General features: G+C 42.8%; 1 pseudogene; it reads left to right on the plus strand.

The window, feature by feature from the left end:
* Positions 1–26,820, plus strand: part of LOC101410690 (contactin-associated protein-like 3) — a 191,870-nt pseudogene that overhangs the window by 117,434 nt on the left and 47,616 nt on the right.

A 26,820-nucleotide genomic window follows, 5' to 3' on the forward strand; every position in this document is an offset into this window, starting at 1 on the left:
TTGGTAAAGAATATTTTCAGAGGCAAAAAATGTTTACTTTTAAAAGAACTGGTGAAAAATGCAAATACATCTTATCCACCCCTTTTAAGGTCTGCCCATGAATTGTGTCCACTACCTCTTCTCAGGCGTTGTGGGTCCCAGCCAGCAGATTCCAACAGCCCTCCCTGCATGTAAACACCCCAACTGCCTGTGGACATTGGTGCTACTGAAAATTCACTCGGCCATTTTAATGCTAACCTGAAGTATCGATCCTAAAATCCCTTGGCCACTTAGTCTACCAAAGAGAGTCCCAGAAGACAGAGACCTGCTGCATTTACACCGGGGGTTGGTTATGACTTGGCCAGCTGTGGGCAGAACGGGATGATGCAAAGTGCTGGTGGCAGCAGAGTTTTCTCTTGCTTCTCCCACCACCAGGCCACATCTCACGTGGTGGATCACCAAGGCATGTCAGACAGCACCTCCTGGGCTGGGAGGCTTTTGAGGAATTGGTTGTTACTACGGGACATTGGGGAACAGGCATTCTGTTAGCTACTGGCCTCATCCTGCCCTGATTTTAATTATGCCTCTTCACAAGCCACGGCAGAAAGGAAATGCCACCTTACACTAGATGCTCTGAATCACACATAACACAGGTCCCTTAATGGGTACAATCAGGTAGTTAAACACAGGACTGGATACCATGAAACCCAACCATTCCTGCATCTGGATGCTGAGTGCCCTAAACCGAGCTGCTCATCAACGGCAAAGAGCAGAGTCCATGGGGCCTGGCTGCCGGCCCACAGTCACGCGGTTTACTCATGAAATCCTCAGATCTGGTTTTCATCTGAAGCACACCCAGCTGGTGCCTTATAACCAGTAAGAAAAAAGTCAGAGAGAAAACTAATTTCAGAAACAATCTGTAGAGCAAAACAGCCCTGGAGTCTGCTCCATTGAAGAGCAGGCCTCGTGCACAGCTTGTGTGTGTGTGTGTGTGTGTGTGTGTGTCCGTCCGTGACCCGGGCTGGGCAGGGCTGTCTTTCTTGTGCCATAGGAGCAGGACAAAGGACCACAGCTGAGGACAGCAGCAGATGCCACGCCCCAGCAGAGAGGCCTGAGAGTGCATTCTGACATGCTCCTGTTGGCTATTTTAATTCAGAACAAATTTATCTGTTACAACACTGATTCCAGCAGTGACCCCAAGTAAGGCAGAAAGGAAGAGCTTGAATTGGACCTGGTGTTGGTGAGGGAGAAAGGGTCAACTGAGCTGCCCGGGGCATGGGTCAGTGGCTCTGGCTGCTGCTGGGTGGCAGGCTATCCTGTGTCCTAAACCTGTCATATGTCCCAAGTGATTGTTTCTCTTTGATTTCGGTAAGATTCTGGCACCCTTAACACATCCTATCATGGATCCAGTGCCTTGAGGTATTTCTAGAAGCCGAAGTACTCATTTGTGTGTTATTAAAAATAGTAGAAATCATAGCAAATTTGATGCTATTCCATATAGAAGGGCTGTGTTTTCAGTAGGGTCAGGTTCTAAAATCAGCAATCACCCTTTTTTGTTAAAAACTGGCTATCGATGAACCTACCTTTAACCATAACACTCAAAAAATCTGCCACTGGAAAGCACCACAATGTCTTTGGTTGACCAGATGGTAGAGCAGGTATGCACTGATGAGCCATGAGGTGTGAAAAGCCCATCTTTTAACTCAGGGCAGCTGGGTGATCCCACCAGTAGGATTATTTTTAAATGAGTGAGTTTTGCTAGGGACATATTGTTGTGATCTTAAAATTGGCATTTATAAAAACAGTATAATGAGAATATGAAATGTAAGCCATTTGGCTTCTGACAGCCTAAAAATTTGTTGGTATACCTTTTTAGCCTGTTGAATAACTTAGTTTCAAGCACATCATTTGAATTTGCTTGTGAATTATCTGAAAATTCTTCTTAAAGGAAGAGTGTTCTCTTAGAACATATGGGAGATTTTAGGAAACATTGACAACCAGAAATGAGCATCTTAAAGTGTTTCTAGAACTTTCCAAAAGTCCCTTTGAGAAGGTAAAGTATGAAGCATATCAGTACTCCTGCTGGTAACCATCAGAAAATGCAAAAAAAATGTAATCATTATTTGAAGCTCTCAAAGAGCTGCTGAGGCAATACGAACCAGGTGGTCTATTAGTCCAGAGAAGGAAACTCACAGTAAATCAGGACTTATGGGCTGCGGAACACTTAGAGCTTTTGATGGAGACACGGATAGTCCTGAGCATGCTGCTGACTTTCCCTCAGTCTATTTGAGTCAGAACAAGATGTTAAAAACTCAAAGGAAAAGCAGTATGGAGTTTTGTCATCTAGAAAAACAGAGATTGCTTTTGGATGTGCTTGGGCAAGGACATTGCAAAACAAAAGAGGATTTTAGTTGAAATCTGCTGGCTGGGATGTACAAAGCCCTGAGAAGAGGTAGAGTGGATACATTTCATGGCCACAGACTCTATAAAGATGAGTAAAGTGTATTTGCTTTTCTATTTTTCAGTTGACCATGAAGACTATCACAACCTTAGTTGAAAGTATGTTGGGTAAGTTATAGGACCAGGAGTGGACTGAAGGTAGACCCGGGAGCACAAAGGCCAAGGTAGCAGAATCTCTGGAACAAAGTGAACGGCCACTGCTCCATCTGCCTAGCAGAAGGAAGGGTGGATTCTCTGTGGATAGAGAAACATCATCTCAGCCCTCTACAGCTTTCATGCACAAGGATTAGTGGGCACACCAAAGACATAATCTAAAGAAAAATGAAACAGACAACCAGAAAAGACCTACAGGAGATCAAGATATTTGAGTTAGTGGACAGAAATCTTAAAATTGTGATTCAGTATGTCCAAGTCATTAGAGGGAAAGTTGAAGGAAATAGTTTAAAAGGTAAAGAAATTATAAAATTAACAACTAAACCTTCTAGAACAGAAAAACTATAATATCTAAACTTGATTTAGTTACAATTAATCATAGTTATAGTTATTGGCTGAGAATTTTCAAAACTGATGCTAGAAGTCTGAAGCTCTGTAAACCCCAAGGAGAAGAATAGAGAATATGACACCTATACATATTTGCTTTTAAAAAGCCAAGAAGAAAGATAAAACTTAAAAGGGACAAGAAAATAGTTGTACTGGGAGAGACACATCACTTTAAATAGGATGCACTTTTGAACTGAATTTTTAACAACTATGGAAACCAAAAGACAATGGTATGGCATTCACTAACAATGAACAATCTAAGGGGAAGTTAAGAAAACAATTCCATTTACATTAGCATCAAAAAAAAAAAAAAGTCTTAGAATAAATTTAACCAAAGGGGTGAAAGACTTGTACTCTGAAAACTACAAAAGATTCCTGAAAGAAATTAAAGAAAATCTCAATTCATGGCAAGACACCCCATGTTCATGGATTCGAAAACTTAATATTGTTAAGATGTTGATACTACCCAAAGTGATCTACAGATTCAATGCAATCATTATCACATTCCAGCAGCCTTTTTAGCAGAAATGGAAAAACTGGACCTTAAATTCATATGGAATTGCAAGGGGCCTTGAATAGACACACAATTTTGACAAAGGGCAGAGTTGGAGGCTCACACTCCCCAATTTCAAAATTTGCTATAAAATTACAGCAATCAATTGATTACAGAGGGAATGCCAGAACTGCATGAAGCAATGAGGATGAATAGAAATGCTAAATACATGTACACATATGCATTAATATTAACTGAATACTGAGGGTACAGGACAATAATAGTAATGATTTTTGGAATTTCATGCACTATATGTAAAATACATTACAAAAATAATGAAATAGCTGGGAGTCAGTGAAATCACACTCTTACCAAGTAAGTGATAAAAGTAATATTTTGAATTGTATCATATTTATCAAGGGTGCACATTGTAATCTGGGATAACCACTTAAATTTAAGTAAAGAAATTATAGTTAAGTAATTGTTACAGGGAAATGGAATAAAATTAGATTAACCAGAAAAGAAGGAAAGAAGGGGGGGGGGGAGGAATATAAAAATAGGGGAGTTCAAGTAGAAATTACAGTGAGAATTGAGATAATAAATACAAACTAAACATCATTTTTAATTATATTAAATGTAAATGGACTAAACACTCAAAAGACTTAGCTTGTGAATGTGAACAGAAAAGCAAATACCAACTTAACTCTGCTTATAAGAGACAAATTACTGCATATAATGAACTGAAAAGCTTGACAGTAATGGCATGAAAAGGACTTTAGCATGCAATACTAATCAAAAGAAAATTTGTGTAGTTGTACTAATACCATGCAGAGCTGACTTTCAAGTACGGATTCTTTCTGGAGATAAAAGAGATTTTTTTTTCATTATCTTATTTATTCATTTGTTTGTTTAAATTTTTTTTTGTAACGTATATCTGACCTAAAATTTTCTCTTTTAATAACATTCACAGATGTAATTCAGTGCTGTTAGTTAACATTCACAATGTTGTGGTACCATTGCCAACATCCACTACCAAAACTTTATAATCAATTTAAATGGAAATTCTGTACAGTTTAAGCATTAACTCCCCATTCCCTATTCCCAACCCAGCCCCTGGTAACTTATATTCTCAATACTGACTCTGTGATTTTCCTTATTCTAATTATTTCATGTCACTGAGATCATACCATATTTATCCTCTTGTGTCTGGCTTATTTCACATGACACAATGTCTTCAGGGTTTATCCATGTTGTCACATGAATCAGAATTTCATTCCTTTTTTAGAGCTGAATAATATTCCACTGTGTATATATACCACATTTTGTTTATTCATTCATTGGTTGATGAACCCTTTTGATTGCTTCTATCTTTATCAATTGTGAATAATGTCATTATGAACATCAGTGTGCAAATATCTATTTGTGTGCCTGCTTTCAATTCTTTTGGATATATAATGAGTAGTGTGGATTGCCAGGTCATATAGTAATTCTGTACTTAATTTTCTGAGGAACTGCCAAACTGTCCTCCACAATAGCTATACCATTTTATAGTCCCAACAAGCAATGAATGTTCCTATTTTTCTATACACTCTCTAACACCCATAATTTTATTTTTTTTCTACAGTAGCCATTCTAGTTGGTGTGAAATGGTACCTCATTGTGGTTTTTTTGTTTGTTTGTTTGTATTTTGAGGTACTGGGGGTTGGGGATTGAAGCTGGGACCTTGTATATGAGAAACTGGTGCTCAAGCACTGAGCCACATCAGCCCCCCACTGAGCTGGTCCCTTCATTTGTTTTGCTTGTTTAAAAGAGATTTTTCATAATGAAAAAGGTGTCAAAACACTAGGAAGGTATTATATTCTAAGTTTGTATGCACTAGATAACATAACTTCAAAATGAACAAAGCATGAAATGAGCACATAAGTAGACAAATCCACAATCACAGTGGGAAATTTTAACACTCCATCTCAATATCTGATCATAAAGCAGGCAAAAAAATCAAAACAAAACAAAACAAAAAAAATAAAGAATATCCAAGTAACAGAGTTAACATACTTGACCTGATTAAACTACACCAAGCACTTTTGCAGCTGCCACAGCAATAGTAAACAACAAATGGCAGAGTTTACTTTCTTTTTGAGTGTAAATTAGAACTATTATGAAAAGTAACCATAGAACCTGAACAAAGAACAGGATTTAAATAATTCAGTGCACCTACTCTAAACACTGAAATTCACCTAGAAATTGATAGTTTACAATTGCTTGGGGATTAGTAATAGCTTTCCAAGTAGTCCATGCATCAATTAAGAAATTATGTTGGAAAGGAGATCATATTTTGAATGGATAAAAGTGATATATGACATGTCAAAACTTGTTGGATGCAGCTACATGAGTGCTTGGACGGAAATTTTATACTTCAAATACATGCATTTGATGATAAGAAGGGCTGAAAAGCAATTATACAAGTTCCTGCTTCAATAATCTAGAAGAATACCAGGACAGTAAATGGAACCAAAAAAAAAGTAGAAGGAAGAAAAATAAATAGAAGAATATAATCTATGTTTCTCTCCTTTTGCACATTAACTTTCTGGTTCAATTATTTCTGATCTCATCATAATTATCTCTACCAACACAATTTAGAAGCTAGAATAACACTGATAACAAAACCTGACAAGGACTTTTACAGAAAGGAAAAATAAAGACCAATCTCTCTCATCATCATAATCGGAAATATCCTAGACAAAATATAAGCAAAATTAATACGAGGATGAATATGTCATGACAAAGTGAGGTTTATTCCATAAATACAAGGGTGGCTTACATACAAAAGCAATGCAATCACCACATTATCAGAATGAAGGAGAAAAACCATCATCTCAATAAGTACAGTATAGTTTTGCTTGCTCGGTTGCGCTACGCCGCCTGCAGCGATGAGCGCTGGTTGTAGTCTCTCTGTCTTAGATGCTCAACCAGGCGAGTTCCAGCCTCAAGGGGTGGAGGTTCTTGACAGAGGGGACAGGCCGCGGAGGTATTTAGCACTGAACACATTCAGCCACACAGCACCACACAGCACACAGGAATGAGACTCCGGAGACTGTTTAATGGGAGGAAGCAAGTCCGTTTATTGTAAGGGGGGAGGCTATTTTATACTCTTTTTTGAAGGATCGTGTAAAAGGTTGATTGGATGATATTGAGTGAAGTGAGACGCAAGTCAGAGCTCTAGTGCTGGTTGCCGTGCCCTTATTGGGTCTGTGCTAACTCGGTTTCAGTTGGTTTCAGTTGCCTTTTCCTGGAAACGGGCTGAGTTATTGCATCAGGGGCTCTTTTGTTATTTTCCCACCATTTACTTTCCCACCCTTTGCCTCAGGCGCCATTTTGATAGCTCTAGGCCCATCTTCCCTTAGGGACTTTCTAGTGGGGAGAATTCCCACAGTACAGAAAAAGCATTCATAAAATTCAGACTTGCATTCATTATTTAAAAAGCTTTTCACACACTCTAGGAATAAAATAAAAGTTCCATAATCTCTTCAGGGGTGTAGACATAAGTCCTGCAGCAAATGTCATACTTTATGGTGAATTGTTACCACCATGTCTATCTCATCATCCCAAAGGCAAGAAAAAATGCATAAGAATTTGAAAAGAAGAAATCAAACTGTCCTTTTTCATTGATGGCATGATTGTGTACAAAGGAAAAAAATTCTTAAAATTGATAAGGATACAGATCAATATTCAAAACTCAATAGTACTTCTAGGCACTAGAAACAAAAAATAGGCACTGTTACCACAAAATGACAATTTTTACAATAGCATCCCCCAACTTCCAGCAATGTGTACAAGTCTTCTACTCTGATAATTACACATCTTAACTGAAAGAAATAAAAGAAAACTGAAACAAAGGGCCAAATATTTTTAAAATATAAATTTCCCCCTGACTACAAAGTCAATGCAATTCTAATCCCAGGAGGTTCTTTACTGGGACATCAATAAGCTTATTTAAAAAGGTGTACGTGTGTAGTAGCCTCTGAGATGACCCTGACAGCCCTGCCTCCTATAGCCATTCCCTTTTCTCATCTCTGCTCTTGAGTGTGGGTTGGGCCCAGGGACTTCTTTCTAATGTATAGAATATGGCAAAGTAGCAAGATGTCACTGCTGAGGTGAGGGGACACAGAGCCTGTGGGTTTCCATCTTGCAGGCTCTCCTGCTTGCTCACTTGCTTGTCAGCTTCTCTGTCATGAGGGCACTCAAGCAGCTTTGGAGGGTCCCACATTGTGGGGTTGGAGACCCCAGCAGCCTGGAGTGAGCTTGGGAGGGATTCTCCTCCAGTCAAGCCCTGGCACATGGCTAAGCAGCCTCAACTCTGGGGTAATTTGTTACAGAGCAATAAACAGCTAATACAATGAGTAATGTAAATGATCAAGGGCAGTTAAGGTAACTTTGAGAACAAAGCTGCAGAATTTATTTAAAAGCACAGAAATTTAAACAGTGTGTTGTTGATGCAAAAATAGACAAATGAAACAGTTGAAAGACTCCCACAGAAATTGTCACCTGATTCGTGACAAAGTGGGACCTTGTGCTGGGGAGAGGACGTATAAAAAATAAAATTGGATATCCATGTAAAAAAAAAATGAATTTTGACTCTTTCCATAGTCCCTATCATAAATTCCCTATTTCACTTGCATTTTGGATCTATATAGGAATGGTAAGATAATCAAGGTTTTGGAAGTAAGCATGGGATTGTATTTAGTTCCTTGGTGAGGCAAAGATGTCTTAAGCAGGACGTGTACACTCAACAAATGTGACAAACAGATTGGCTGCATTTGCTCTGCATCATAATTAAGGACATCTGTTCACAAAGATTAATTTAAGAAGGTTGAAAATATAGGTGTCTTATTCCAGGTTCTCTAGGGGAACAGAATCAACAGTAGTAAATAGTGTAAGATTTTATAAAAATTCTCTCATGTACCCATGGAGATGCACAAGTCCAAATTCCAAGAGCAGATTGCAAACCAGGGGCTCCGATGAAGGTCCTTGATGAGTTCCCAGGAAATGCTGGCTGTCTGCAATCAAGCTAGAAAATTCTCTCTGAATGCTGAAGTCACTTCCCCTTTTAAGGCATTAAACTGATTGGATAAAGCATCACTCATTGCTGGTGGCAATCTCATGGGTTTTAGATGTAATTAGTCATGTATGCAATAAACTCACTGTGACTAAAGTCCATAAAAGTCCTTGTATTACCATAAGTTCGGTGCTTGCTTGACCAAACAACTGGGCACAATTACCTGACCAAGTTGACACATTAGCCTAACTATTAGTCTACCCCTTGTCAATTTGGCAACCATACACACCATCTTAAACATAGTTAATCTCTAAATAAAAACAATAACAGACATACATATATTTATTTCTACCTAACAATATTCAACTGTCTTGCATACAATCAGAAATCCATTAATTCCCTACAGAATAGGGATCAAGTCCTTGGGTAATATTCACTCTTTTAAGTGTTTTTGAAAGGTACATAGATCATACTAAATGTTACATTAAAAAATACAAGAGGATCCCATATGCCCCCTTCCCTATCCCCCCCCCTCCTTCAACATCACCAAATTCTTTCATTAGTGTGGCACATTCATTGAATTTGATGAGTACATTTTGAAGCACTGCTACACATCATGGATTATAGATTACATGGAAGTTTACACTCTATTCAGGCCATTCAGAGGGTTATGGTAGGATATATAATGTCCTGTATTTGTCCCTGCAATATCATTCAGGATGACTCCAAGTCCTGAAAATGTCCCCATATCACACCTTTTCCCTCTCCCTGCCCTCAGCAACTCCCATGGCCACTGTCTCCACATCAATGATACAGTTTCTTCCATTGCTACAATCACAATAATTCTATAGTAGAAAACCAGTAAGTACGCACTAATCCATATTTTATTCCTCCGTCCTGAGGACCCTGGGATGGTGATGCCTACTTTGCCTCTAAGTTTAGAGGGGGCTTAGAGCCCATATGGCTGATGGATGGAATTCTCCTGCTTGTAGCTGTAGACTCTCAGTTCCCTGGTATGTTGGTTGACTATCCCCACATCCCTGTTAACCAACATGGGCAAGTTCAATGAACTGGAGAATAGGTGGTGCAACTCCACTGAGGTTTGGGGCCCAGCTGGCACATAGTCAGTCCAGAGATTCAATTTTCCTGAGCATACACCAACCCCAGCACCAACCACAGATTCAGTAAAAGTTACAGAAGAGGCATGTGTATAAAGGACATATCTGAGTCCAACTTCATCACACTCAGGGGCATGAATTCCAAAGTAGGGCCCACTGGCAAGGCACTGAACTCCACAGCCATCTGTCATGACCAGAGAACCTGGGTGTCTCTATTACCCTCAGGAATACCCCTACCTGGGGCTGTAACTATTTTGGCTGTCTCTGAGATCCTGCTGAGATGTACATGAGTGCAACCCCTCTGATGACCTCCTGACTCACTTTGAAGTCTCTTAGTCATATAAACTCATTTGTATTTACCATTTTCCCCTTTTATTCAATGTCTTTTTCTATTTGCGTGACCAGCTGGAGCTTGGGAGAAATCCCTTGGCACCAGGGAGGTTCATCCCTTGGGGTCATGTCCCATGCTAGGGGAAAGGTAATGCATTTACATGCTGAGTTTGAGCCACATGGAGACTCTCAGGAGGTAACTATTAGGCACCCTGAAGCTCTAGACCTACTTGAAATTTCCAGCACACAGGCTCCTAAGCATATTCATCAGTAAAAAGGGGCCATCATTGGACCATCCTTCTTCCCTTGCACTTGGGGGTTGTTGCTGCTCCACTAGGGAATGTGACAGAACTCCCCAGAAGGCGAACTCAGTACTTCATCAGTTGTCATGCATAACTCTACCCACTATGACAATATCCAACAAACACCCAAACATATCTATATACCTATATGCATGCCCTGGAGAACTCCCCACCCATACATCCCCCATCAATGACACCCCACATCAGTGCTCCTCCCCTGCCATAGTTGAACCCCTCTGTGATCAAAAACTTCTTCAAAAATGAAGCCTAAATATTGCCAAATTCAATTACTAGGAAAATGAAATAGTAATGATAGATTTAAAGATTAGAAATAGAATACATAATTTAGAAAAATCTAAAATGAAGTAAAAAATAAATTGGGATATTAAAAAATGAAAAATATCATAAAACTTTTTTTAACATTGTGCTTTTCATCACTGTAATAAGTATTGCCCTGTGTGTACAGTGACAAGGCAATCTTTTCCATTCCATCCTCAGTGTCTAAATACTTTTTTTTTTTAATTTTATTATGTTTTAAAAAAAGCTTTAGATCACAGTAAAGTCACATATACAATATGGGGGACTCCCATATATCCAACATCAAGCCCTTTTCTCCCTTCCCCAGCAATGATCTTTTTACAAGTGGATGTTATGTTTGCTACAGCTGATGTGCGGGCATTGAAACGTAGCTACCAACCATGATTCCATTATGGTTTACATTATAGTTTACACTTTAGACCATATACTTTTGTAAATTTTTGGTGAAATTTAACATGTCCTAAATCCATTGTTGCACGATCCTGTGGAACACTTTCATTGCCCCCTAATTACCCCACCCTACATATATTCTACTCCTCTCTCCCCCTCCCCCCAGAACCACATTGACAACCAAGCTTCACTGCTTGAAGGACAATATTTATAGATACTTGCAACATTGCTGAGGGTTTGACACACTAGTCTGTCCTCCCCCAATAGGAGCCACCCATGCTCTCGAGAGACACCCTCCCCTATGAGAATTTCAGGCCTCCCCAGGATGGGAATACAATACCTTCCCACTCATTGTATGGGTCTCCATCCACTGGTATAACACACTATGACAAGAGGAGCCCTCACACACTCCCTAGAAGCCTGCCCCAGGTGCACCCTGTGCCAGATACCCCCTGTCAAACACCTTAATCCAGTAACCCTTCCTTATTTTACTTTCTAAAGAGTTTTCTCAACGTTATGGTTTCAACCACATACCTGACACTTTCCCACATTCACCTGTTCCCTCCAAACCATCCCCCCAATTCCATGGGCCATCTGACCCATTCTCCAAACCCTAGCCCCCCTCAAGCCTGCAAAACCCCTCCCAATAGTATCCCTATGCCCCCATCTTATCCCTTCACTGCACAACTACTTACCTCCACTTTGTCACAGATTTCACCCTTGTAGGTGTCAGCTCACAACCTTCCTCTCCCCCCCCAATTCCTGTAAGCCTATCTTCCAATCTCTAGTTCTCTGAGACAGCTTGGTTTGCTTAATTCATATTAGAGAATTCTTGTAGTATTTGTTCTTCAATGCCTGGCTTGCTTCCCTCAACATAAAGTCCTCAAGATTCATCCTTGTCATCTCATGTGTTAGAACTGTATTCCTTCTTACAGCTGAGTAGTATTCCATTATATGTATATGCCACATTTTTTTCATTCATCTCTTGATGGGCATTTGGGTTGATTACGACTTTTGACAACACTGAATAATGCTGCTATGAACGTTGGTGTGCATATATCAATTCATGTCCCGGTTTCCAGTTCTTCTGGGTATATACCCAGCAGTGGAATTGCTGGGTGATTGGTGATTGGTGATTGGTGTTTTGAGGAACCACCAAACTGTCCTCCAGAATTATTGGATCCTTCTACATTCCCAGCAGCAGTAGATGAGGTTTACCATTCCTACACATCCTCTCCAACACTTGTAGTCCTCTGTTTTTTTAATAGCCACCAGTCTAATGGGTGTAAGATGGTATCTCATTGTAGTTTTGATTTGCATTTCCCTAAGGTAGCTAGTGATGTTGAGCATCTTCTCATGTGCTTTTTAGCCATTTTATTTCTTTTTTGGAGAAGCATCTGTTCAAATCTCTTGCCCATTTTTTGAATGGGTTGTTTGCCTTTTTATTTTTGAGATATAGGATTTCTTTATATATTTTGGATTTAAGACTTCTATCAGATATATAGTTACCAAATATTTTCTCCCATTGGGTAGGCTGTCTTTTCACTTTCTTGATAAACTCCTATGAGATGCAAAAGGCTTTAATTTTGAGGAGGTCCCATTTATCTATTTTTTCTTTCGCTGCTCATGCTTTGGGTGTGAAGTTCATTAAGCCATTTCCTATTACAGTGTCCTGTAGATGCTTCCCGATATTGTCTTCCAAGGTTTTTATGGTCTTAGCTCTTATATTTAGACCCTTGATCCATCTTGAGATGATTTTGGTATAAGGTGTGAGATGGTAATCCTCTCTCATTCTTTTGCACATGGATATCCAATTCTCCAAGCACCATTTGTTGAAGAGGCCATTCTCTCCCAGTTGAGGGTGCTTGGTGGCCTTGTTGAATATCAGATGACTGTATGTGCGGGGGTCTATATCAGAACTCTCAATTCAGTTCCATTGGTCAGTATGTCTATCCTTGTGTCAATACCATGCCTCTTTTTTTTTTTTTTTTTTAGCAGTGATGCCATTTATTACTCACAAATCCTGATAATGCCTGGTAAGGTAAGTACAGCACCACTCAGCAGGGATACAAAGATTATTAGGGCTAGATAGCACAAAAAGGGGGTTGGGTTAATGTAAAGAACAGCTCAAGGGTGCACACAGCCTAGTAAATGATTAAAAGTGAGTGTGTACATATAGGGGACATTGTGTAAGTTCCAAGACAGCAAAATCATGGGTTCAAGCTCTTAAATACCATGCCTTTTTAACCACTATAGCTTTGTAGTATGTTTTAAAGTCATGTAGTGTGATTCCTCTAATTTCATTTTTCTTTTTCTCTATGTCTTTGGCTATTCAGGGCCTCTTTCCCTTCCAAATAAATTTCATAGTTTTTCCAGTTCTCAAAAAATGTTGTGTTCATTTTTATTGGGATTGCATTATATCTGTAGATCAGTTTGGTTAGGATAGACCTCTTAATGACATTTAGTCTTCCTATCCATGAACAGGGAATATTCTTCCATTTATTTAAGTTTTCTTTGATTTCCTTTAAGAGTGTTGTGTAGGTTTCTGTGTATAGGTCTTTTACCTCTTTAGTTAAATTTATTCCTAGGTATTTGATTTACTATTGTAAATAGTATTTTTTTCTTGATTTCCTCCTCAGATTGCTCATTATTGCTGTACAAAAATGCTAGTGATTTTTGCACATTGATCTACAACCTGCAACTTAATGAACTCATTTATAAGTTCCAGAAGCTTTATTATAGATTTTTCAGGGCTTTCTATGTACAGGATCATGTCATCTGCAAATAGTGAAATTTTGACTTCCTCATTTCCAATTTGGATGTTCTTTATATCTGGTTCTTTCTTCAGTGCTTGAGCAAGTACTTCTAACACAACGTTAAATAGGAGGGGTGATAGTGGGCATCCTTGTTCCTGATCTTAGAGGGAAAGATTTTAGGATTTCACCATTGTAAATGATATTAGTTGTGGGTTTTTCATATTTACCCTTTATCAAGTTCAGAAAGTTTCCTTCTATTCCTATCTTTTGCAGTGTTCTTATCAGGAAAGGGTGTTGTATTTTGTCAAAAGCTTTTTCTGTGTCTATAAATATGATCAATTGATTTTTTTCCTTTGATCTGTTTATGGTGTGTATTACATTGATTTTCTTATGTTGAACCATCCTTGCATACCACGGATGAAACCCACTTGGTCATGGTGTATAATTAGTTTGATGCATTGTTGAATATGATTAACAAGTATTTTATTGAGGATTTTAGCATCTAGGTTCATTAGAGAGATGGGTCTGTAATTTTCCTTTCTTGTGTTGTCTTTGTTTGGCTTTGGTATTAAGGTAATGTTGGCATCATAGAATGAGTTAGACAATGTTCCTTCTATTTGAACTTTTTGAAAAGGTTTAAGCAAGATTAGTGTTATTTCTTTCTGGAAGGTTTGGTAGAATTCACCTATGAAGCCATCTGGCCCTGGGCTCTTCTTATTTGAGAGGTTTTTAATGACTGATTCTATCTCTTTACTTGAGATTGATTTGTTGAGATTCTTTCATCAGCGTGGAACATTCATTGCATTTGATGAATACATTTTGGAGCACTGCTGTACCACATGGCTTATAGTTTACATTGTAGTTTACACTTTCTTCCAGTCCATTCAGTGGGTTATGGCAGGGTATATAATGTCCTGCATCTGTCCCTGCAATATCATTCAGGACAACTCCAAGGCCGAAAAATGCCCTCATATCACATCTCTTCTTCCCTCTCCCTGCCCTTGGCAACTCCCATGGCCACTGTCTCCACATAAATGATACAGGTTCTTCCATTGCTAGAGTCACAATAATTATATAGTTGAATACCAGTAAGTCTCCTCTAATCCTTATATACCACTTCCACTTTATTGTGAAGTGCCCTTGTGCATACCCAATGTTGTGGTTCATTGGGTCAGACAATGCTTAGCTCGTGATAGGCAACTCAAGTCTCATGGTAACTTGGTAGTACATGGTTAAACATTCAGTCTCTACTAAGGTCCAGTAACAGGCCAAAAGCTGTTTTTCAAAAGAAGAGTAGAAATCTGCACAGGATGACTGGGCTTTACTTCAAAATCCTAAGGGTTTGTGTTCTGATTCTCCTAGAAGGGCCTACTAAATGCTCTAGACAGCATCTCTATTTGCCACTGACATTTTCAACACAGTAGGAACTGCTGGATCATATGGCCCAAGTGGCAGTGCAGTTTGCCCAGCACCCTGAACCTGTCACAGAACCTCTTCTTGCTCTGTTCCCCAGTCAAAACGTGCAGCTTTTCTGGTCACTTGGTAAATGGACTGGAATAGCACACCCAAAAGAGGAATATGTTGCCTCCAAAATCTGAAGATACCCACTAAGTGCTGTGCCTCTTTTGTGGTCACATGAGGGGCCACATGCAACAGTTTATCCTCCACTTTAGAAGGGATATCTCGACATGCCTGTACCCCTGAACACCTAGAAATTTCACCAAGGTAGAAGGCATCTGTATTTTTAAGTTTTCTCCCATCCTCTCTCACTCAAAGGTCTTACCAATAAGTCTAGTGTGATTGCTATTTATTGCTCACTAGACCCAATTAGCATGATTATCATCAATATAATGGACCAGTGTGATGTCTTATGTGTAGGAGAGATGATCAAGCTTCCTACAGGCAATATTATAACATAAAATAGGGCTGGATAGTTGATATACCCCTGAGGGGGGACAGTGAATGTACATTGCTGTACTTGCCAGCTGAAAGCAAACTGTTTCTGGTGGCCCTACTGATAGCAATTGAGAAAAAAAAGCATTTGCCAGATCAAGGTGCAAACCAAGTATGAGGGGATATGTTGATTTGTTCAAGCAATGATACCACACCTGGGAAAACAGATGCAATTGGAGGCACCACCTATTTAAGTTTATGATAATCTACTATCATCCCCCAAGAGCCATCTGTTTTCTGCACCGGCCAAACAGGAGAGTTGAGTGGGGACGTGGTGAGAATTACCACCCCTGCATTCTTAAAATCTTTGATGGTGGCAGTGATCTCTGCAATTCCTCCAGGAATCCAGTATTGCTTTTGATTTACTATTTGGCTAGGTAGGGTCATGCTAGTAACTTACCCTTCACCTTTCCTACCATAATAGCCCTTTCTCTGTAAGTCAGAGTTCCAATATGGGGATTCTCCAGTTCCTGAGTATGTCTATTCCATTTATGCATTCTGGAACTGGGGAAATAACCACAGAATGGGTCCGGGGACCCACTGAACCCACTGTGAAGTGGACCTGAGATAAAACTCCATCAATCGCCTGATCTCCATAAGCCCCTGCTCTGACTGGTAGACCACAGTGATGTTTTCGGTCTCCTGGAACCAATGTCTCTTCTGAGCCAGAGTCTGTTAATCCCCCAAATGCCTGATCATCTCCTTTCCCCAGTGTACAGTTTCCCTCATAAAAGGTCATAGGTCTCTTTGGAGAAAACTGGGAGGAAATTTAGCAATATAAGTTTTTGGCAGTATAAAAGGATCCTTCCCCAGGAGGACCTGGCCTTCTTGTCATTCAAGGGCCTTTGGGTCTATAAATTGTCTCAAGCCTTAGAATTGATTAAGGGACCATGGCTCTCTGTTTCTGTAATTTAAGTTAGACTTTTGTTCACTTGACCTAGAAGTCTTCTGAGTATACAGATCAAGTAAGAATTTAGTAGACTGCCCATCTATTTCATTTCTAAGTACCCCATGATCTGTTAGTGATGACCATAGCTCTATGGGACTCAGACTCTAGATTGCTGCTTTGAGTCTACCTTTCATTGTGATACCCACACTCACCTTGTCTTTGGCAATTAGGTGCTGCTACTTGTTGTCTGCCAGCCTGAGAGCTGATCATCCCCATAGTGTTTAAATATTATAGTTTCATGACAGCAGTTCTTACACAGTAATACCTGGCCTACAGAGAGGAACAACCACAGAGCTTCAGGGAAGATGAAGTTAGTCTCAAAAATTTGTTTCTCACAGTCCTGGTTAAAGGTATGTCCTCTGAACATTTCTGGGGTGGATGGGCAAGTCTTAAATGGTGAATCCATTCTAGCATTCCAATCTCTCTAAGCCTTTGGATCCCCTCATCTGCAGAATACCAGGATAAAATGGGCATCTCAGCCTCAGGCATGCTAGGCCATCTTTTGGTTCAGCCAGGCACCCAGATAGACTGCTAAAGCCTTTTCTAACCCATTGATCTATAGCATTGAATCCGGACTCTCTTTAGTGGGCCCATATCAGTAAATTCAGCCTGATCTAACTTCATATTCCTTCCACCATTATCCCATTCCCTAGTGTCCATTCCCACACATATTCCTCTGATTTCTGACTATATAAGTTGGAAAACTCACGCAGTTCTTTTAGAGTATAATGTACTTCCTCATGGGTCACACTTTATACTTTGCCTTTGATGACCCATTGTGATTTTAGTCTAGTTATTGGTCTGGAAGAGAAGAGGGGTGGTGGGGGTGGGTAAGGAGAAGGATTAGAAATACCTTGCAAGCTACTGACCTCAGGGCATTCTTTTGCATTTTCTTCAGGTGAGACAGGATTAATCTCTACAGGTGGAGGTTGAATGGTAGACTCCTCAGGGCAGGGTAGAGGTTGGGTGATGGTTTCTTCAGAGCAGGGAAAAGGTATGGACTCCCGGGGGCAGGCTGGAGGTTGGGCGATACAAGCTTGATATTGGGTGGTCTCCATGGGCAGACCATTACATTTGGCATGTCTAAGCCAAATTTAGGGTTTCAAAGTCCCCACCGATACCATCATCATATGTCTCCTTCCCAATCCTCAGGGTTCTGCTCCTTTCCAACCATTGCTCTCACTTTAATAGCAGGCATTCTGCAAAGTTGAGATTTTAGTTCCATTGTAACTCTGGTACTCATGCAGTGAGGCTCTGGGTCTGGTTTTCAGAGATCTCAAGTCCGCAGCGGCACAAATCAAGATTTTACTTCAGAGGACACATATAAACTTTCACATCATTCATGCAATGCTTAAGTTGCAAATTTGAGGCCTTCAATCTCATCCCTTTCTTTTTAACTGTATCCACTGCATTTAGGAAGAACCAGCCAACATTATTGTATCTTTAAACTCCACAAAACTGTTAAGGTGTTAAAAACACTGTCGCCCAGATCCTTGTCTCTTGTAAGCATAGAAATAGTCATATCCAGTGGTGATATTTTGTATATCTCTTGCCAAATCACACCATAGACTCTCAGTGGACTCTGGATTATTGGAAACAAAGTCATTAGTGTCCTTGAATCTAATCAGAGTAGAGAACCAATTACAAAAATCCCAGAACCAATTCAGAAATTCCATTTTTAAGATTCTCATACTCAAGGACCACTCCTGTTACCAAGCTGTATTAGTCAGGATTGTCTAGGGAAACAAAACTGACAGGAGATAATTGTAAATAGAATGGGATTTTATCAAACTCTTTCACATGACATAGGGATGCACAAGTTCAAATTCCACAGGACAGGCTGCAAAGCAGGGCTCTGATATTGTCAGTCTGAAGTAGAGATGGGTATTCTCTCCCTGATTACAGAAATCACTTCCCTTTTAAGGACTTCAGCTGATTGGATGAGATATCCCTTAGTCACTCATTGCTGACAGTGATATCCTCAGTTGATTGTAGATATGATCAGCCATTATGATGCAATCAACTCATTGATGATTAAAGTCTATGAAATGCCATTGTATCAGTGCTTGCTTGAACAAATAACTGGGTGCCATTACCTGACCAATTAACACATTAGTCTAACCATCACAGGGCAGAAGAGAAGAAAATAAGAGGGAAAGGGTCAAGAGTCAAGGTATAGGAAGTGAAATTCTCTCATGACTGAAGAGGCACCCCACAGGCGCACTGATACCTTTCTCCCTCTTTTCCAGTGATTTCCTGGAAACTCTAATGCAGACAGCATCCTGCACTACCAGCTGCAGCCACCCTTGGAGACACAGCACCTGTGCTTCCTGCCCTTGTCCTGGAACCCTGATGGTCAGATTGGTATGTGCATGGAGGTGTATGGATGTGCCTACAGTGAGTGCCCCGGGGGTGCACTTGGATGCAGGTAGAGTGAGTACCCTCGGGGCTCATGGTCAAAGGTAGAGTGAGTGCCCTGAGGTGAGGGAGATGCAGGTGGAGTGAGTGCCCTCAGGTGACTGTAGAAGCAGGTGGAGTGAGTGCCTTGAGGTGAGCGTGGACACAGGTACAGTGAGTTCTCTGAGGTGAGTGTGGATACAGATGGAGTGAGTGACCTGAGGTAAGGTAGAAGCAGGTGGAGTGAGGATGTGCCTTCAGGAACATGCTGCTTTTTAACCACATTACTCTCATGGCAGCACCCACGTCACCCTGTGTGCCCTGTCCAGCTGGGCCCCCGAGTTTAGCAGAATCAGTATGTGAGGGAGAAACAGCACCTTGATAAGGAGAGCGTCGAGAAGAGTTCCTCCAAGTCTGAAATGACACTGATCTGTAGGAACTCCCAGGGGCTCCCTGGAGCCAGAAAACAACGGAAGCAGCACATGACCTTCTGGAGCGTCTAACGATGTTTTACGACCAGCCTCACGTGGAGGAGTGCTATTGCTAACAGCCCCCAGAAGTTGGGACGATACCAACTTTGCACCAACTGACCGGTGGTTAGCATGTCGAGGGCGGAGCAAGTGTAGACCTTGTCTGAAGGGCTTATTGATGTGCCTCTACTACCCTGATGCCCAGTGGAAATGGCTCAAGCAGAAGACTTCAGGCTAGTTCTCAAGCAGTTCACCCTGGAGGAAACCTTGAAATAATTGTCAGCTTTCAGGAAACCCTGCATGGAAATGATTATATCTATAACATGCATGAGCTTTCTCACTGAATGCAAATTTTTACAAAAGTTTTACATTATTTGTTTTGATAATCTAATAGCCACTTGAAGTAATCAGCACCTTTATCAACAGGAAGGATAATTTATAGTCATGATTCTTTTCAATTCGCTGGTCTGTGACTGGTTTTTAAGTTTACCGCAGACAGCCCACAATGAATCGACCTTTCACGATGAATCGACCTTTCAATGTGGTGCAGGCAGAATCCACTCACACCTGGCTGCAAGGTTGGGGTCCAACCTCAGGTAAAGAATTCACCAAAGGACTCAGAGCTCAGCAGTGCCATCAGTTATTTAGGTTGAGGGCTAAAGCCAGCAACAGAGCAAGGCCCCGAGGGCAGGTGCAGGCAGGCCAGCGTGGGCTTGTGCTCTGCCCTCCTGAGGGTCCCTCGAAGGCAGGCGATAGTTCCTCCCTGGAGCCTATCTGACAACAGGCCATCAAGCCCTGTCAGCAGGGGGCCCCCCCAAGCCTGGGGCTGAGTGCTCACTGGGGCCCATCCATGGCTTATCTCGCTTTGTAGACCCTCCCGTGGCTGAGCAGACAGTGTGTGGCCAAGACCCCAAGAGCCACATGCTAGCACAGGCTCTCGAGTGCGTCACAGGCCCCCTCCCAGCCATGTCCCTGCTGAGGGGCCACTGCCCATCTGGATGCCCCCCCCAGCTCTCCCTCCCAGGTCCTGACCCACCCCTCCCACTTCCTCACCATCACCTGGGGTCCCTATAAACAGCTCTGCACCTCCTGGGTCTCCTGCCCTGAGAACACTGGAGGTTCCCTGTCACCCTAAGTGAGTCCACAGGTGAATTTTCCAAGAATAATTTCCTTTTTGCCCCTCATTTAAATGTGCACAATGAAGACTGAGGGGCCTTCTGACAATAGGGCAGTTGTTCCTTTTATAAGGGGGATGGCCCTCAGATAGAAACAAATGCCGGAGACCTGGGCAGGGTCAGGCAAGTGCTGAAGATGAAGGATGGGGTCTGGCGCCTCAGGTGGCTCCTCAGGTGATGCCTCAGGTGGCGCCTCAGGTCTGGCTCCTCAGGTGGTGCCTCAGGTCTGTGGTGCAGGTGGCACCTCAGTGCTCGGGCGTCTCTCCCAGCCTTTGGCAGGGCAGCCCCGAGCTGCTGAGTAAACCCGGGCCACCTGCCCTCCCTGCTACTGCTCAGCCAGTGGAGAAAACGGAGCCATTCCCTGGAGGGCCTTGAGGTCTGCCTGGACCGCCCCCGAGGGCTGAGAGTGTCCCTGGATGATGACAGGCAGGCTAAACAGTTCTTCCGAGGGGGCGGACCTGTGGGCCTTGGGAGGTCCGGTCCAGGAGCGACGGACCTGTTTCCACGAGAGAGTCTAGTTTTCAGCAGGGGATGCAAACCCCAGAAACATCCAAGGATGCAGCTGAGAGCGAGTGGTGTGGCAGCGAGCTGCGCAGGTGACACGGACCATGACAGACAGAAACCACCTGCTCAGGAGACCCCAGCCTCCTAGTCTTCAGGAGACCCTAGAGACTCAAATGGAGTCTTTAGAGTATTTCTATACAGGAATTTTGCCCAAAAAAAATGGAGAGGAAAGGCTAATGAGGAACTGAGGAAAATTGACACCTCCTGAAAGAAACAATATCAGCAGATGACAGGGCCAGAATTGCGCATGTGGGCATGTGTGTTTGTGAGCTGGTGTGTGTTTATGAGCCTGTGTGTTCATTTGTGAGCCTCTGTATGTGTGTTTGTGTGTTTATAAGCCTGTGTATGTGTTTACGAACCTGTGTGTGTCTATGAGCCTGTGTAAGTGTGCAGTATGCAAGACGCCACACATTTAAAAGCTTTCATGAGGCTCATGCTAATATTTAGAATAACTTTTGTTATATTTTTTGTAGGATCAGAGGCGGTTGATTTTGATGGAAAAAGCTCCCTGCTTTACAGATTTGTTCAAAATACTAGGAATCCAGTAAAAGACATCGTTTCTTTTAAATTTAAAACAATGCACAGTGATGGGATTCTATTCCACAGAGAAGGGAGAAATGGAGATTGTATCACCCTCAAGTTACTAAAAGGACAACTCTTTTTACTCATCAATTCAGGTAAAATTATCAGGAAAGGAGCGCAGTACTCTGATTTCTTAGATGTAATTTACATAAAAGCACCTTTTACCTAGTCTTTTTAACAGTCTTTACAGATGCACTTACACACCCCAACTGTTTTCATGTGAAAATCATTTGCAATGTAAGGATCGTACAGGAAGGCTCTCATTGGAGCATCTTGCATCATCCAAATACGACTGCTTAACTCTGTGCCGGATCTCTCCACCTCGGTGCTTTTGGCACATGGGGCCATTTAATTCCTTACTGCGGGGCGTGCCTGGCCCCCACAGGGTACTGTGGTGCCCCCTGGATGATGTGGCACCTCCAATTATGACCATCCAGCACGTCTCCATATGCCCGCGCCCCCGGGGACAGAGCTGCCTTCGTGGAGAGCCCCCACTCACCAGGAACAAGGATGCAGGGGCACTAATTAGCATTCCCAGCAGAGACGACTCCACGGAAAATGGGTGCGCCGCCAGTGGCCATAGTGCAAAGAGTCGTCGTGGGTGGAGTGGGGCAGGGCAGGTGGAATTGTGTTCCGGTGGCAGTGAAGCCATCAGCAGTGCGGAGATCGGCTCCGCGGCACCTGGAAGCACTGGTTTTGAATGCACCTGACTGCGCTCTCGCCTCTCTGCCCAGGTGATGCCCCGCCTGCTCCAGCCCGCGTCACACTGGGCAGCCTGCTGGATGGCAAGCACTGGCACTCAGTGGTATTTGAGCGCTCATGCCTGCATGTGAGACTCGTGGTGGACAGACACGCACGACACTTCAGCCCCCGAGTAGACCTGGGCCAACTGGATCTCCACGCCGAGGGGGGACGCGCCCCCTCCCATCACACAGATGAAAGTACAGTAACTAGAATACCAGTATAATATTTCCACGGATTCATTTTTCCACAGGTTGAAATAAATGCACCACCAGCATAAAGATTAATAGTCTCTGTCAACAGATACTGGCCACTGTCACATCTGACAGGACACCCTGGAAGAGCTGACTTAATCCAACAGTGGCTCTCCTGGGCCTGGTGCCCCAGATGTCAGCCTCTAACCTAGAGTTGTGCCCCAGGGAGACCCACAAGGCAAAGGGGACTTGAAGCAGGGACAAGGAAGACGCTAACAAGAGACTCAGGGACTCCCTGCAAGGGCACCCCAGCCCAATCCACCCCAGCCCAATCAACCTGGAGCACAAGCTGCACCCCAAGTTTCCCACCTGAGGGGCCCTGGGCTGGGTGCTCTGCATGTGTGCCTGACTGGAGAAGGGCCACCCCCGGGATGCAGATTCCCTGGCCCTAAGGGAAGGGCATTAAGGGGAAACAAAGAAAGAGGCCACACAAATGGAGTAGCACCAGCACCAAGGGAGAATGGGCACAGCCCAGCGTCTTCTGCTCTGGGTTCCTGCTTCCCAGTCTGTGAACCTGTGACTCATGCCTGCCATCAAATCATCACTATCAGAAACCGCATTTCCTCCCCAAAGTGTCCCGGTTTGCAGGTGAATGGCAGGCCTCCCTATTATAGATGGAGACGCTCTAGCCTGAACTGGAAGCAGGTGCATGCAAAAACATTTAAACTATGTCTTGTAATTTCCTTTCTTTTTTAAAAAAAATATTTTAATTACTTTTTTTAAAAAAAGATACATTAATCACAAAAAAAATGTAACATTAAAAAATATAAGAGGTTCCCATATACCTCACATCCCACCCCACTCCTCCCACATCAACCTCTTTCATCATTGTGGCACATTCATTGCATTTCGTGAACACATTTTGGAGGACTGCTGCACCGTATGAATTATAGTTTTCATTGTAGTTTACACTCTCCACCAGTACATTCAGTGGGTTATGGGAAGATATATAATATCCAGCATCTGTCCCAGCAATATCATAATTTCCTTTTAAATGAACAGACATAGCAGATATAAAATGATGCAAAATTGGTATATCTATAACTATTACTGCTATACCTATGAATCATGAATATTTTAAGCAAATCATCAGGTAATCACTAAAGAATGTTATTGATATTTTTTCTTTCTAAGATCAGCTTTGGAGGGATTTTACCACCTGGAAAATCAGAGACATATCAAAGAAAAAACTTTCATGGATGTTTAGAAAATATTCATTTTAATGGAGATGATATATCATTGATTTGGTCAAGCAGCACAGACTGGAGATCCTTGTTATGGTAAGAGAATCCAGGGGACCAAGGGAGAGGAGGGGTGCTGGCTGCACAGGGCTGACGTGCTCCTATCTGATGCTATGTCACCAACACTTCTTGTTGGGTAACTCACGTTCTTATTTAACAGCCTCCTCCGAGGGTCCGTGAGCCATAGGAAGTAAGGATAGGTATTAGCAAATGTAATGCATGTTATTTAACATGAAGTGAAGAAAGCTGTTTTAGGTTGAAGTCTTAGTTTCCTCTTTCTGGAGTGAAGACTTTACTCTCTGGACGAGTACCCCTGGTGTTACTGTAAGAATGGCTATTTCCAACAGAAGGGCCCACCCAATCCAGCACCACCACGAAGGAGAAACACGTTTCAATGGGAAGGTGATTTATTGCGAGTGCACAACCAAGGAACTGGGGGAATCTTCCCAAAACCTGTTCAACCTGATAATTGCAGTTAGGGTTTATTAGGCAAAGGAGAGGGGTAAGGAGGAAGAAAAACAAGTAAAAAACCAGAGGTATTGTGAGAAGGGTATGTGCAATTTCTCAGTCCTGTGTTGTCTCGAGCACACTCAACTTTGTGTTAGTTTTCAGAGGCTAATTCACATTTAGATGTTGTGCAGGGGCAAGGTCTCCGTGACTCCTTTCTCAGCTGACAACTCAAGGATATAAGATTTTTGTCTCTGAGAAAAGTTTCAGATTTACTGGGTCATAAGGAGCTCCTGATACCACTCTGTCTGGTTTTGCTTTGAGATGTTATCTTGTTCCTGTGAGCAAAACTGAGAAGGTTTGGTTAATATCCTTCAGAGAACTAAGTGCAAAGAGTAAACTTCTAAAATTAGATTAATAGAAAACCAGCTCAATTAGTTTTAGAATTTTCAGATCTTGTTAAGTGAAGAAACTTCAGTAAGCACATTTTCCAGCAATTGCTGGCTCCCTCATGTAACTATCAAGGTACTTCTTGAGACATTTGGGAAAAGGCATCTTGCTGAGGAAGTTCCTAACATGCACCTGTGGTTGATGCTTCACTCTGCTGAGCAGGTGTGTTCAAGGTGTTCTGATGGCCAGTTTTTAACCTCTCTACCCTTGTGTCATTAATATACACCAATTAAGACAGGATTCTGGTAAAACCCCCAATCTCATGAGCTTTGGCAATGTGATCATCTCCTGAAAGATGAGGCTTTTGTAACCCATTTTGAGTCCCCACAGCAGCAGCTGGCTGCTCGAGGCCAGTGCATCTGGTGGGTGCTCCTGGAGGGGCTGCCTGCCTCCTCGTGACACTTGGGCCTTGGCCAGCTGCTCCATTCACACCTGCACAAAGCAAGGTCCCAGTGCTCTGGTTTTGAGCACATTTGTGTGCTCTAGGGCTTGGTGAGCCTGGGAACAGGCAGCAGTGTCTCACAGGGCTTGGTTATACCAATTCTGTGTTCTGGTTATGGCTGTCTTAGTTCCTGGGTTCCTTAACCAAGGGCCACAACTAGAGCAGCAAGCTAAAAGCCTGAAGGCAAGATGCCTGCAGGGCCGAGCTGCTCTGAAGAGTCTAGGAGAGCCCCTTGCCTCTGCTACATCTGGCTTTTGCTGGCAACCCTTGGAGTTCCTTAGCGTATGCCTGAATCATCCCAACATCTGCCCCCACTTTACAAGGTGTCCTCCCCATGTCTGTCTGTCTGGGTCCAATTCTCCTCTTCTCTGAAGACACCAGTCAGATTTGATTAAGGCCCTCCCTAGCCCAGGTTGGCTTCATCTTATCTAATTGCCTCTTCAAAGACCCTATTTCCAAATGAGTCCACATTCTGGGTCTGGGAGCTAGGGTGTGACATGTCTCCTGGGAGGCACAATTCAGTGCTGAACAGTGGGAAAGTCTCTTCCAGCTGGCCTCTGAGTCTGGGTGGGTGGTCTTGAGGTGGGTGTCAAATGGGGTCTTACAGAGAACACTCTTTACCAGCTCAGTGAAAGCTCCAGCAGAAGTACCGCCACTGGGATGGACGTGTCCTCCATAGCCATCTCCCTCTCCTTTTCTCTGTTCTCAGGGAGAAGTGTCCTTCTCCTGCTCAGAACTGCGCACTGTGCCTGTGACATTTCTGAGTGCCACGAGCTTCCTAGAGCTGCCAGTCACTCCCAGAGGAGGATGGGGTTTCTGTCAATTTCCAGTTTCAAACATAGGACAGGGTGGGGCTTTTGCTGTCCAGCCAACCTCGCCATGGTTCAGGGGGTCTCTTCCTCACTCTTAATGATGGAAACCCCAGCCTGGCTCTGCACAAATCCCAGGGACAAGCCCAGACATACATCACAGCAGGTAAGATGCCAGAACCACAGGACCCCACACCCAAGAGTGGGGTAACCCGACTCCACAGGACCTCACACCCCAGAGTGGGGTTAACCCAACCCCGCAGAGCCTCAGGCCCAGGGAGTGGGTTTAACCTGACCCCACAGGACCCCATACCCAAATAGTGGGGTTAGCCTGACCCCACAGGACCCCACACCCCAGAGTGGGGTTAACCCAGCCCGAAAGAGCCTCAGGCCCAGGGAGTAGGATGTTAAAACCAACCCCTTGAGTCATGATTCTCAGGGTCCCTGATTCCAGGTGCCTGAGTCCTGTTGTCCTGGACACAAGACCCCTGCTCTTTAGACTCATGGTTACACCAATGCTCTGTGTTCCAAAGCAGCTGTGATGCTACTCCATGGACCAGGATACCTGTGGAACAGGGATTGCTTGGCACAGTGTCCTGGAGGT

This window comes from Dasypus novemcinctus, chromosome 6 (assembly GCF_030445035.2).
Source record: "Dasypus novemcinctus isolate mDasNov1 chromosome 6, mDasNov1.1.hap2, whole genome shotgun sequence".
NCBI classification, from domain to species: domain Eukaryota; kingdom Metazoa; phylum Chordata; class Mammalia; order Cingulata; family Dasypodidae; genus Dasypus; species Dasypus novemcinctus.